A 13,641-nucleotide genomic window follows, 5' to 3' on the forward strand; every position below is an offset into this window, starting at 1 on the left:
CCGGGGAGCACCTTAATGCTCCTAGGATGTGGGGGGAACTTTGACCAAACCACGTTTCATAGCTGGAGAACACCAGCACTTTAAGTAATTCATCGATTTTTTGCAATTTGATTTAACTCAAATCACATTAAAATATTAGGCTCAAAAACGTGGATAAGTTGCTGGGTCAGAAAAGCAGGACATTTTGATGAAAGTACAGACCTCTCGGAGCCAGTCAGTAGTTTAACAATTACCCAATATAATAGCATGGGAAAAGATGCTGTGGACAAAGGTGAGATCACTCATGTTAATTAAAGGATCCGAGCCGCAACGCTCCTGCCTTAATAGTGGATTTAAGCAGCGGCATTGTAAAGCAATGGTAGAACGGACACTGCTTTAATGCAATTAAGGAAGAAGCAGGGAATTAATGAGTGTTTCCAGGGAGGGCTGGAGGAGCTCTGCCAGCTCCCCACTGGCACCTGGGCTTGGGGCTTTGGTGGCCATTAGGGAAAGTGGGTACCAGGGTGAGATGCTGCTGATGGGCCACCATGCTTCTGTATTTCTTCTAACACATCTCTTGTGAAAAATTAGCACAACTTCCCCATCCTTCCCCCATGATGTTTATCCCTCCATCTGTCACAGGTTTTGCTCAAGGGATGCGATTTGGTGCCCAAGCCTAAAGATGGGGCCACAGCTCTGCACCCCTGAAAGGGGAGACCCTGTGGAGGGGACCCAGGTGCTGCCCCCCTCCATGCCTGCTCTGCACAGTGCAAGTAATAACATGCACAGCACACACCAAGGTGGCTTCTTGAACAGCTTTTTTTTTTTTCTTTCACCAAAGCAAGCCTTTTATTCTCCCAGCTACAGAAAATCGATGCCTCTTTTCAGTTAAAAGTCCTGGCTTGAAACTTTGGGTGCCTTAAATCATCTTTGTGTGACTGGAAGGAAGGCAAAATCCTTCTCTGCTGCCAGCAGTCCTGGCACAAGAAGGTGGCTGCCGGCAGGGTGAGTGGTGCGGGCTCAGCGCCCAGTGCTGACCCCACTGGGTGCTGTTCAAGCCTTAACCAAATTCAACGCGGAAAGATCTGTCTTCCCTTGGGATTTCTCTGGAATATATTCTTCTGGGAGAAGAACCGACCACTTCTTTTAACATTTTTTGGCAAGGCTTTACCTGCCTGAAACATGGGAAGCATGGGCAGAGCCCCAGGAATAATTTTTAACGATCCTCTACCCCAGACTTTTCCCTCCCTCCCACTTTATTTAATTTCCCCCCCTTGAAATCAACAGAGGTGCTGCTGAGCCTGAAGGCATGGCTCTTTCGTCTCGGCTCACAAGGAAGGAAAATAGCCTTGTTCCCATTTTCATGCTAATGCATGAAAAATCTTCCAGCCCGATCCCCGTTTATCACGGCAGATTGAAGGGCACACAATGGAGAGGTTCATTGCACTCCTGCATTCTACCTTGTACCTTTGTTTGTGTTATAAAGTGGTGTGAGCAAGAAGATTGCTTTTTCTTTTAGGTGCCACAGGACAGAATATTCACATCAAAGGGAAGCAAGGAATGACACGGTTGCACCTTTAGCTTGAAAATGAGCATATTTCCCAACAACTGGGAGAGAAACGTGAGGTATGAAGCATGAGCTGACCTTCAGACCTCATTTTTTCCTCAGGAGTGAAAAGCAAAGCTACCCTGAGCCACACTGGGGTCCAGGGCTCTGCAGATCCTCCAGGTTCCAACAAGTGAGGCAGCAGCGCTGATGATTTTCACTAACCTAGATGCTGTCTTTTAAATGGCTATTCTCACTATTAATAGAGAAGTCAAATAACCCAAATGAACGATAACATTTTAAAGTAATTATTTGCTGCAAATGAACACAAATGATTTCAATATATAATGCATTAGCTCCAGCAGCTGGGAGATTCATCATGATTTGAGGTGTGCTCAGAGCTGGAGCCCTGCCTGAAGTCTCTGCAGCTGTAAATCCTCATTTTCTTTCCTCCAGTAAAACTTTGCATAGATTTCCCTTCCAAGTGCACAATGAGCTTTTCCTTTTCATCCCTCATTGGCTACAATTTGTGATCCCGCTGGAGGAACCTCAGTGCAGGACACAGCCCAGCCTGAGGCTCATTTGCTCCAAAGCCTTTTTTTTTCTCTCAGAAGGCATGTTGTGTACAGGAATAGCTGTTTGATGGACCCTCCCAGCAAAGTGCCCATCAGAGAGTGCAGTAGGGCTGATGCTCACCAGCCCCATTTCTCCCAAACCTGGCCGTGGTCTCCCAGCCTCTCCCACGTCACCAGCTGGCGGGTACATCTGAGCACATCACCAAACAGCGACTGCCTCAAACTGATTATCAGGATGAGCATTTTGTGTGCGTGACACAGCTTCTTCGCTTAATTTGATCACGGCATGATTAGATTACATTCCTTGGCACCTGTTTATTTGGGCCAAAAGAGCATGCTTCCCAGCTTTTATTTTCATGCTTCCAGGCACCTGTTACTTGGTACCACAATCTGGTGACAGGAAGTTTCTGTTTCGATTAATGAGCGAGGAGAGGAAAAGAAGGGAGAGGAGCAGGGACGGAGGAGGGCTGATGATTACCCGGGAGGATTAGGGCTAATTGCCCTGGTTCACTGTCACTAGCAATTTCCCAGGCAAACCTGGAGGGCTGGAGACGCCTCAGGTGCTCACAGTGTTTTTGCCACCTCCACCACTGCTCTGGCCAGCCTGGTTTAACATCCCATGCCTGGGGGACAATGCAGGTGGCAGTGTGACGATGGGGATGGGACCGACAGGGTGGCAAAAAGCAGCATCCCTGCACAGACAGGCTTCAAAAACAGCCTGCCAAACTGCATGGGGACAACAAGGCCCGAAACACCAGGCATGGGGGAGAAGTACTTTTCCTCTTCTTTTCCTTATTTATTCCTTAGAGCTAAATTTTTAGCTCTAAGTGCCCCATGCCAGTGTAGGAGCAGACCCCATGAACCCTTCTGTGTGGAGAACAGAAGTTTGGAAATAACAGGAAGCCTTTATCCACCGCAAAACCTTTGCCATAAAACTTCATAAAGTGCATTTTTCCTTCAGTGGGTCCCCTGGGACCTAAAAAATAAATATCTGAGGATTCATGTAGTAGTAAAAGTCGATAAAAGTCTTTGAAGCAAATAGGCTATTGAGGAATTATGCGTGGAAGTGAATGGACGGATTCCTCCACAAATCTCTTCACGGAGGTGCGCTGACATAATGAAGACACAGTAGGCGCATTAGGAAAAAAAACCTTTTTAATAACGGCTATGCTGTGTGGTATTCCTAAAGCGACAGCTTGCCGGGTGGGAAATCCACTTAGCAGCTTTTAACTGGAGGGGAGGTGGAAGGAGGTGGCCTGGGCCAGGACCACGCATGGCAGTGCCGGGGGAGAGCAGTGGATGTGGTTGGACCCAGGGCCAGGCCGCGGCCTGTGTCCCCATATCCCAATGTCCACACACCGATGTCACCAGCAGCTCCCCTGGCCCTGCTGCCCACCCTGGTGCAAGCATTGCTCTCTGCTTTTGTTAGGATCTATTTCAGTTTTACTGAGGAAATGTCAGGCCTCCATAAACCCCCTGCTGCTGACTGTAGAGGTCTCGGAGGGGTTTTGGCTGAGCACGCATTTCTCTTGTAAACCTAAATATTTGTACTACAGCTGTGTAAACAGTCAAAACTCAAAGGGTTTTTATTTTTAACCTCCCTGATTTCCAGCAAGGGATTACGATAGATGTATTGTGTGGTCTGACATCGCCTTGTGCCATTTATTGCACATTGACAGGCTCAGTCTCCTTTCTGAAGGTGTTTCGCTGTTATTACTTATATGGCAAATCCAGATGGATGGGAATTAGTTGCTAGTTACTTTATATTGCATTGTCTACCCAGACACCAAATGTTCATCTACGTGAATGCAGTGGCCCAGAATTTCTTCTGGCCTTCTCTGGGCAGGATTGCAAGGTGCTGCAGGGGAAGGAGAGCTGAAACCAGTTCCTGTGTGTTGTGCCACTTAGTTCTTTTTAAGTGCTTTACAGCAAAACATAGTTTGGACCAACTTGTACAAATGCAAAGAAAAAGCAGCCAAAATGCCACGCCGAGGCAGCTGTGCTGTACAGACGTGCTGCAGACAGATGTGGCAGCTTTTCACCTGAATATTAACCATGACTGGAAGGCAGTCCAAGCCTTTGAAAATTAAAGGTCTAAATCCATTTACATTTACAAATTCTGTAAATAAATAATAAACTAGAACACTGCAGCTCCTGCTCTAAATGCATTCTGCCTTGCTGTGATGTTGAAGCACTCCTGCATTTCTCTGCATGTCCCAGTTTTACAGAGCCAAGCTCCTCCAAACGCACCCATCTCTTGTCACTGCAGGGCCCGCACGAGCACAATATTCAGTGTGAACAGCACACAGTGTTTGATGTTTGGTGATCCCGTACCGGCTCTGGAAGACATGCTCCTAAGCACGAGCTGCTCTCCAAGGCTCGTGCAAGCAGCAGGACCCCTGTCTGTAATGACTAATTGAGCCCCAATGGTTTTCCTTTATCATCTGAAATGAACACAAAGGACTTAAGGAGTGTTTCGCTGAGTGGCTGGAGGCCCTTCTGTTCATTTGTTATTTCCCGTTTTCAAAGTCATTCTTTGACTTTTCCTTCTGAACCTATTTCTCTCTGGTTTTGCAGCCTGCTTTTGTCCTTCTGTCCTATTGTCACCGCTGGGCCGAGAACAATTTCTGCGGCTACACAACCCTGAAAGGAGCAGAGACACATGGATGTCAGCCAGACAGCCACCCAAAAACCTGTGGATTTGGGCATTTTGGGTCAAGTGCAACTTCCCAGGGCCATGGGGTGCATGGCTGGGGGAGTGGCAGCACCAAGCAATGATGTGGCTGCAGGTCCTGTCACTTTTTTCATGCAATTTCAGTTAACAGTCCCAACGTGCTGAACAGACCTGTCTGGTGTTAATCTGTGGTTAATTGGGTTGTGCTGGATGGCAGCAGCAGTGAGCGCCAGGCAGCTCTGAGTGCTGGCTCTCTGCCTTGACCTCTCTGCCCCCATGCCATGCAGACCCCCGCACCTCTCCCCTCTCCACCACCTTCTGAGAAATCTGCAAAATTTCATGCATCATCTGGGACCCACGCCACGCTGGAGAGACTGGTATCTCATTTACAGCACTCCACTTTCCCAAGGAAAATCAATGCTTGTTTACATTACTACCCTACTACCCCTATTTTAAAGTAATTCATGGCTGGGCCAATGCTATTAATTTTATTAAGCCGTTATTAGTGGGCAGATATTATTCCGCTCCATTGATCCTAAGTTGATGCAATTACCACTCCCGAGCCGAGCACCATATGTCTGGAAATATCAATTCTGTTTGCAACCTGAACGGTAAAACCACACCGCACCAGATGCTGGTGGTGGGATTCGGGGAGCTTGCTGATTTCCACGCGGATTCAAAACAAGCAAGGAACTGCCCAAATTTTATAACTTAAATCCTTTTAAAGCAGAGGCAGTGATATCAGCCTGGATCTGAGCTATCTGTGAATGCACCGTGCCAAAGGCAGAAATGTGCTCAGATATTCTCCTCGAGCCTCCCGGGTCTTACAGTCTATAGAAATCTCATCAGTGTGGATTACCAGCTAACTGAAACATCCCCTGATGTGAGCAGGACATTTTACACATGAAGCCAGCTAAGGTTAGCTCTATCTACACAGAAAATGTGCCAGCCGTCAGGAAGGGCCACGTCCATCTGTGGGTGCATTGCACTCTGCTTGCAGAGGATGGATTTCACCCAGAGACCTCAGAGCGCATTTTCCTCTTTTCTGTGTTTAAATAAATAAATAAATAAAAATAGAGCAGAGCAGTGTGGGAACATGAGACAAAACAGTGCAAATCCCACAGTCTAAAACATCCTCCAGGAAATCCAACCACAAGAGCGACCATCTGATCACGAGAGGTTTGATGAGTCCCCAGGAGCAGGAGGAGGGTACAGGAACCCCATTGGTGATGTCCACCCCACTGAGCGGCCACATGGACACCCAGTGTGGGTCACAAGGGAAAAAAAAATCTTTGTTGCCAGCAGGAATTCAAGACTGCAGTTAAAAATAAAAATAAGGACTTACCCTTACGCAGCTTGGAAAAATATTAGCTCAGCCACGTCCTTGTGTTCATGGACGGAAATGGGGTGTGTGGGTATTTGCAGGTCAAAATAAAATACCATTCAAGGAATGAGAGAGAAAAGAGAGCGTTCCTGTGCCAGGAGCTTGCAGTGTAAATAAATGTGGGTGGGTGGGCAGGTGGTGGGCGGATGGATGGGTGGATGGATGGATGGATGGATGGATGGATGGATGGATGGGGAGTGCACATCTGCAGGGGCTTCCTCTGTCTGTGAGGCCAGGTGTCCCCCGCTGAGACTTGGACCAGGGTCCCCTCAGGACAAGACAGAAGGTACCATGCAGCTGCTGGCTCCTGCCAATGGCTGCTGCTCTGGAGGGAGCAACTGATTTATGGGGCCCACTGCACTCAGCTAAAATGCTTGTTCAACATCATAAACCAGCAGCCTCATCTTCCACATAAAGCAAAGAAATGGAGAAGCAAAATGAATGCTTTTCTCCACAATTGAGATGTTTCCTGGCAGCCATGGAGCTCTGCAGGGCATTTGCACTGGGCAGCGGGGCAGAGACAGGCATCCCAGACTTGGCCACTGTGGTTCTCTACATAAGGACACACTGGGAGGGTCCCCACTATCACTTGGTGCCCAGGACAGGGCACAGCGGGGCATGAACATCCTCCCTAAAGCTCTGGGGGACTGAGGAGTGGGCACAGGGGCTCCCCAAACCCAGCATTTCTTTAATGAAGATGTTTGCAAGGTGGTGCCAAAATGAAAAGCATGGCTGAGTGGTTTATTTAACTCTTTTGGAGACCAGGGATGAAGCTGCCCAGCTGCAGGTGCCAGCAGTGATGTGTTTGCTGCAGAGGTCTGGGGAGCCTGAAGCATGGACTGAAACCATCCCCGGTGCTCAGCACCCTTCTCTGGGGGACAAGGCACATGAGAGCCATCCCTGCCCCTCCCCACAGCTCAGAGACCCTGCTGGAAATGGCAGCAGGGTTTGGCTGATCAGCATGTGGGGCTCTGCTTTATTTTAGCTGCCCCCAAAAGGACTGCATGCAGGGACAGATCAGATTAACAGGGCTGATGGAAAACATCCTCCTCTTTATCCCCCCTGACAGCTGCAGCCCTTTATCATGTCTGAAGACAAAGTTTTTCAGCCATCAGTTTTCTGCCTCAGGGCTTCGTTTCTCTCCAATACAAGTTTTCCATTTCTTCTCTGAGAAAAAAAGTGAAACACTTTGCTGGCAGGTTTTCCAGCCACCCTCACACATTAGGTGTGGCGGCAGCCCGGGCTGGCACATACACACCCACCGCCCCATACGCTGGGGCTCTGGTGAGGACAGGGGTGAAGATGGCAGCTTGCTGGCCATGGCAGGGGAAGGAGAAGAGAGAAGTAATTCCTCGCTGCTCAGCCTGGCACCACATCCCATCACCAGCCCCCTCACGTCCTTCTCAGCCGCATTAGCGACTCGCCATGCTCCCTGTGCCAGGACCGGATTCAGCCATGGTGGCATTACGAAGGTGTGGAAGGGGCTGGGACACGTGCTGAGTGAAGACAAATATTCTGACCAGCCCCTGCTGAGCCATTTTGCTGGCTTTCTTCACATCCTGCAAGGTCGAAGATAAGACCACCAGCAAGGGCCATGTCCCTCCAGGGAGGTGGAGAGACACTGGCGATGCGGGGACGGGATCCCACTCACCGGCGTGGCATGGCCAGCACTGGGGCGTTGTGCTCCGAAACTGATGTGCCGTGTGATGGATTTGATGCACTTCACACTGAACTTGATGCATGGCTTTGGAACCAAATCCATCACCTCTTCTGTCACTCTCCATATACTGAACCAGAGTCACCACCTACTGAATTAAAAACTTCACATGCAGTTCACATCACACCATAAATCAGGCTGAAATGGAATTAAATGCATTGTATGCTAAGAACTCATTAATCAGCCCATAAATTAAACATGGACAAGCCTCTTGGAGTGGATATGCCCAGATCTAGCCCCCAGAGCACACGATGCTGCTGAAGTCTCTGAGCTTCTCCACCCGTTTTGGAGCACGTGTCCGAGCCAGGACCTGCTGGGTACCAAGTCTGGCCCTGTCCCAAGCCCACCCGAGACCTGGGCACCCCAAAAATCTTTCAGGTGGGCCCTCGAACCATCCAGGCCCCACCTGAGGGAGTTCAGGCCGGAGCCTGGAGGACAGAAGCAAGTCAGAACTTGGCCCTGCTCCTCCTAGGGGGAGCGGCAGCAGGAGGCCACGACGGCTTTGTGCGCCTCGCTGGCAGCTGGCTTGCACCGTCAGACACATAACACGTCTCCTCTGTGAAGGGATGGGCTCAAAACCCCAACAGCCTTGGTGCTGAGCATCCTTCTCCTAAGCCCTCAGCAGGGCAGGAGGGCTCCTGGTTCCCTGACACTCCTCTGGCTGTGTCTGGGCACCTGCAACTCAACTTGGAGGCAACAGGAGTTCAAAAAATCTCTGTCAGGCCTGCGGCCCATGGCAGCAAGCGTGGCTAGTCCTGTGTGAGATGGGCAACAGGAGCACAGAGCAGGGGGCGCCGGTTGCTCCAGGCCAAAGGTAGAGACCAGGCCGAAGACAAGGCTTCCGAAATTCCTAGCTAAAACCAGGCTTCTGATTTCCCCTTCTTGTTATCTGCATTAAATGTGGCTTTTTGTCACACAGTTCAGGAGGCCCCAGGGAAAGGTGGGACAAACTCCCAGCCCGTCAGAGACAGATACCTCCTTGGATCCAATCCACGCTGTTTCATTTTCCTATTCATCTGGTCCTCTCAAAATCTGCTCAGAAGCAATTAGAGCCTGTCAGCTAGAAGCTGATGCAACTTTTATTTAATTAGCCCAGCAGCCAATAAAGATCCCATTCATCAATATCTCATGGAAGGTATGGCTGGTGGCGGGGGGGGGGGGGGGGGGAGATTTGTCATTTCTCCCCTATATCCAGATGGCTGCGAAGCATCTATCACTGATCTGATCACATGCATGGGCACATGCACATCTGAGGAGACCAACCAGCTGGGAGGCATCTGTCCTGAAAGCAGTTATGGGAGAAAATAGTGCAAGACCGTCCCAGATGCTCTGTTAGCATGTCCTGTCAGTAATTCAGGCTCCAGACCAGCTTGGGCAGCAGGTGACCCTGGTGGGAAGAGCAACTTTGGAGGGCTTTTCCTCTCCTGCCCCATTTTGCTGCCCTTCCCAGCAACAGGAAAGGGTGGAGATGTGTAAGGAGGCCCCAGTTCCAGCAGGATGAACCGGGGCAGGCCAGGAAAAGTACGGATGGGGATTTCTCTCTGGGAAGGGGGACAGGGGAAATTAGTACCCAGAACTGAGGGATCCCAGCAAAATTTTGGGGCATTCAAGATGCCAGAGGTAGCTTTTGGAGTGACACCTTCTTCACGTGAAAGCTTTTCCCTAAATTGATTGTCAGAGCATCAAACACTTGCCTGACCTTCTGCCAGACCAATACAAGCATGTTTGGATTTTGGGCTTTCCCTAGAGAGCAGGCAGGGTGGTCAAGAGGATGGGGGGATGTAGACCTGGGCCCAGCACTGGTCTAACGGGACAAAAGGGAGATTTCACCCACTCAGGCCTGCAGGACTGGGCCTCTGCCAGCATCTCTTGCCAGCACTGTTTGCAGCTTCAGCATTACAACTCCCTGAACTGAAAGAAAATAAATCAATTATCACAGAATGGTTCATAGTTGACAAACATGAGTGATGGTATCTTTGTAATTAATGATTATGAGAAAGCAGCTGAATAGTTTGGTTCCTTGTGGCTGGTTTGACATGTGATACACAGCAGTCAGTGCAAGCAAAGCAGGTAATTGGAGGTGGTTTATCCTTGGTGTGTCCAGCTGGAAGCTGCACCTCCCAGACCTGCACACCAGGCTGTTTTCTCTCAAAGCCTTAACCACCCACAGCAGAAGAGGGGGGTTAAGAGATACACCACATCCATAGCTGTATTCCCAAGCCAGGAGAAGCTTGGGAATACCAACTCAAAAAGTCTTAAGCAAGCCTTAAAAATAAGAGTAAGGCTTAAACACCAAGCTGAACTAACCATGCAGTGGGGCTTGTTCCAGGACTGAGAACACGTGTGGAGACATGCTGAAGCACGCCGCTGTGTCCAGAGGAAGCGAGTGATGCGATTCACCCTGCACGAGGGGATGGGCACTTAGCAGAGGGCACTCAGGGGCTGTGCTCAATGTGAGCCTGTGGTTTAACTGCTTATCAGATAAAAAGTAATGAAGAAATACTCTCTCTATTAACATACAATTTTTCAGCCAAGCTGTGGTGCTTGCCTGCTTTTTTTCTTTTCCATCAAGTCTTGTTTGATTTGGCTTTTTTATTTTATTTTTTTCACTTAAGACCAATGTGATGTGCTACGCTTGGAGTTGCCAACTTCAGACATTTTTGCTTTCCAGGTCGGGTGTGGAGAAACCTATGTGTGGCATCCAGCTTCCAAACTCAAAGGGGAAATAAAAAAAAAATAAAAAATAAAATAAAATAAAAACACCCACACACACAAAAAAATGAAAAACCCTCAAAAGTGTTATCTTTTAATCATCTGTGCTTTTCAAACACCATTCCCTTGGGGAACCCAATTCACAGATTTTCCGCTAACAAAAGGTGATTCTTCTGGAGAACAAACTCACTCCTCATCTCCAGCGCCTGGCTCGCACACCCGTGAATTCCTGCATTGTGCACGCGAAGCCCATGGTCAGGAGCCGCAGGGCAGCAATGGCGCGCTGCCCAGCGCCTGGCCCAGCGCCCAGCATGTGCCCCGAAGGGGCTGTTTCCTGCTTCTCTGAGCCTCTATTCTGCTGCTCCCTTCCTTGGGAAGATGCCCCTGTCTCCGTGACAGCTTCCCCGCTGGTTAAACAAACCCAGAGGGGAGCACTGGGCTTTCCCACGCGGTGCAGCACCCTTCTTGCATCCCCTGCGGCCGTCTGCTGCTCAGCAGCCTTCCCCCGGCAAATGTGAGGACCTGCAGTGAGGACCAGACCCAAGCACCTCCTTCTGGATCTCTGCTTTCTACAGAGGCTCAGGGTGGTCTCCTTGCTCCCACGCTCGTGCTCAGACAGGACCAGCCTCGTACAGCACTCACAGGCTGAGCAGGCCCAGCAAGCCAAGGACTGGGAGAGAAAAGGAGCTCCTTTTGCCAGCATTTCATGTGAAGCTCCTATATTTAAAATGACTACGTAAATGAAGAAATGAGTAACAGGTCTAAGCACTTTACTAAGCAACTCCGATTTCTGCTTAGGAGAAATAGAATAAAGCTCTAGACAGAATAAAGCTAAAAAATTTGCTTCAAGGATGGGATTTAATTGAAAGTGCCAGCACAACTTCCCTTACTGCACTTATAGGTTCAGAGAAGAAACCTGCTAGCGAGCAACTGTTTTAAACAAAGTCATCATTAATACTGACTTCAGCTGTCAAAAAGACTGAGATTGCAAACTAAGAGGGGCACAAGGAAAACCTCTTAATTTGTTTGTAAAATATTTGTGAAGTGTCATATCAATAATGGATAATAAGAAAATGTTGGCCCTCCAGAGCTGGTGCACACTGCAAAGCTTTGCTGAATTGCACTTAAACTGTTATCAATAGCGCATTTATTATTATAATAGATGAAAAACAAGCTTTCTAGCTGAAAAACAAGATCAATTTGAGCTCAAGCTATTTGGATGTATTCTAAATTAAAATGCAGCATGAATGCTCCTTTAAAAGAAAAAAAAAAAAAAGAAAGAAATAGGAATAGGAAAAGAGAAAAGGGAAAAGAGGAAAAGGAAAAGGCAAAAAGAAAAGGAAGACAAAAGAATAGCCCTACTACAACTACATATGCCATCCAGCTCCGACTCAGTAACCTGAAAGGAAAAAAAAAAAAAAAAAAAAAAAAGGAAATTGTATTTGTGTCCAGCCAGACATTTCTCATCTTCAGGGTTTGATTCAGAGCCTAAGCTAACAGAGCTTTTCCTAGTGGGTCAGGATCCAGCCCCAGGCTTGAGGATTTGATGCAGGAAGTCAGCCAGATCGCACTGAGCTCCCGGTGCAGGTCAGGATTTGATTAGAGTCCGGCAAAGAAACCCAGACAAAATCTATCTTGCTGCAATCAAAGACAACCACAGTTTAGACAGGAAAAAAAAAAAAAAAAAAAAAAGAGAGAGAGAGAAGAGAGACTGTAGAAAGAGAAAAAGCGGCCACCTGTGTGAAAGGGGACAAGGTTTCATTCCTGGAGCAAGTACCTTGGGGACCGAAATGGTCGGAGCAGCATCCCACCCACAGCGTCACCACATGCATCAAAACGTGCAGGAGACCAAGGTGCCCTCGCCTCCCCCTGCAATTAGAGGCTCTCCGACACCTCCCGGGGCTGCCTGCCACCCTGCAGAATTAGGCTCCTCTTTTGTTCTGACAAAGACAACACCAGTGAGTTGCAGACTTCTCCCCGTAGCTCTCTAAATAATTGCATTCTCTTATATCTTTTAATCACAAGCCCCATGAGGCCCGTAGTACCACGTGTGCAAGCCAAATTGGCCCATCAGCTCAGTTTATCAAAGGGGCCTCATTTAATCTCAGTCTTTGATGAAGATAGCAGCCGTCAAAGCCTGCCCTAATGATTTGCTGAGTTTACTTTGCCTGCAGATCTGCGGCATGAAGGGCACTTGGCCTCCAAGCATAGCATTGCTAATGGGAAGCCAGGACGAGGGAAAAGAAATTGGCAAGAGAGAAAGGAAGAGAAATCACAGCAGAAACCTGGAACAGCTCTGGAGACTGAAGAGGCAAGATAGACCCCATGGTGGGTGTCACCATGAATAATATCATGAGACTGGTCAAAAATATTTGCCTTTTTGGAGGCAGAAGCTCCCGTGGAGTGAGTTATTGCTTCTGAGAGACTCAGCAAGGTGGGGCCAGAGAGGATGAGTCCAAGGAGAGCAAGGAAACGCAGAGCGAGGGGAAGGAAGGAGCTCTGGGGAGAGCAGCCTGACATCAGAGCCTCTGCTGCACAAAACCAGCTGGTTCTGAGGCACTCAGTGGTGTTTAATAGTTTTCAACTCCAACAGAAGAGGGAACTCGGAGCCTGCATTACAGCAGCTCGAGGAGCACTGCGGGCTGAGAGAAACCAAGCACAACCCCGGGGTATCAACCAGCACGTACAGACAGGTGGTGCAAAGAAGGGCCAAGGAAGTCCCCCGGTGGGGATGCAAAGGACTCTGCTGGCACCGTTAGCTCGGGGGTAATCTACTCAGCTCCACCAAAGACGGATGGACCAGCTGACAGCAAACAGGCAGGGCCATTTATTTATTTCACGCAGAGCACGCAGGTGCTCAGAACAACCTTTGGGGGGAAAACAGAAGAAAAACAGAGACATGAGCTCCAAAAGAAAAGCCACAGCCAGCAAAGGATGAAATGCAAACATTACTCTGGCTGCCTGGTGCCCGCAAAGGGACTGCTGAGACCACCTGAAAGCCAGGCAGGCAGGAAAATTGCCCATCACCGTACACATGGTACATATGTGCTTTTA

This window comes from Oxyura jamaicensis, chromosome 7, assembly GCF_011077185.1.
Source record: "Oxyura jamaicensis isolate SHBP4307 breed ruddy duck chromosome 7, BPBGC_Ojam_1.0, whole genome shotgun sequence".
Classification (NCBI taxonomy): domain Eukaryota; kingdom Metazoa; phylum Chordata; class Aves; order Anseriformes; family Anatidae; genus Oxyura; species Oxyura jamaicensis.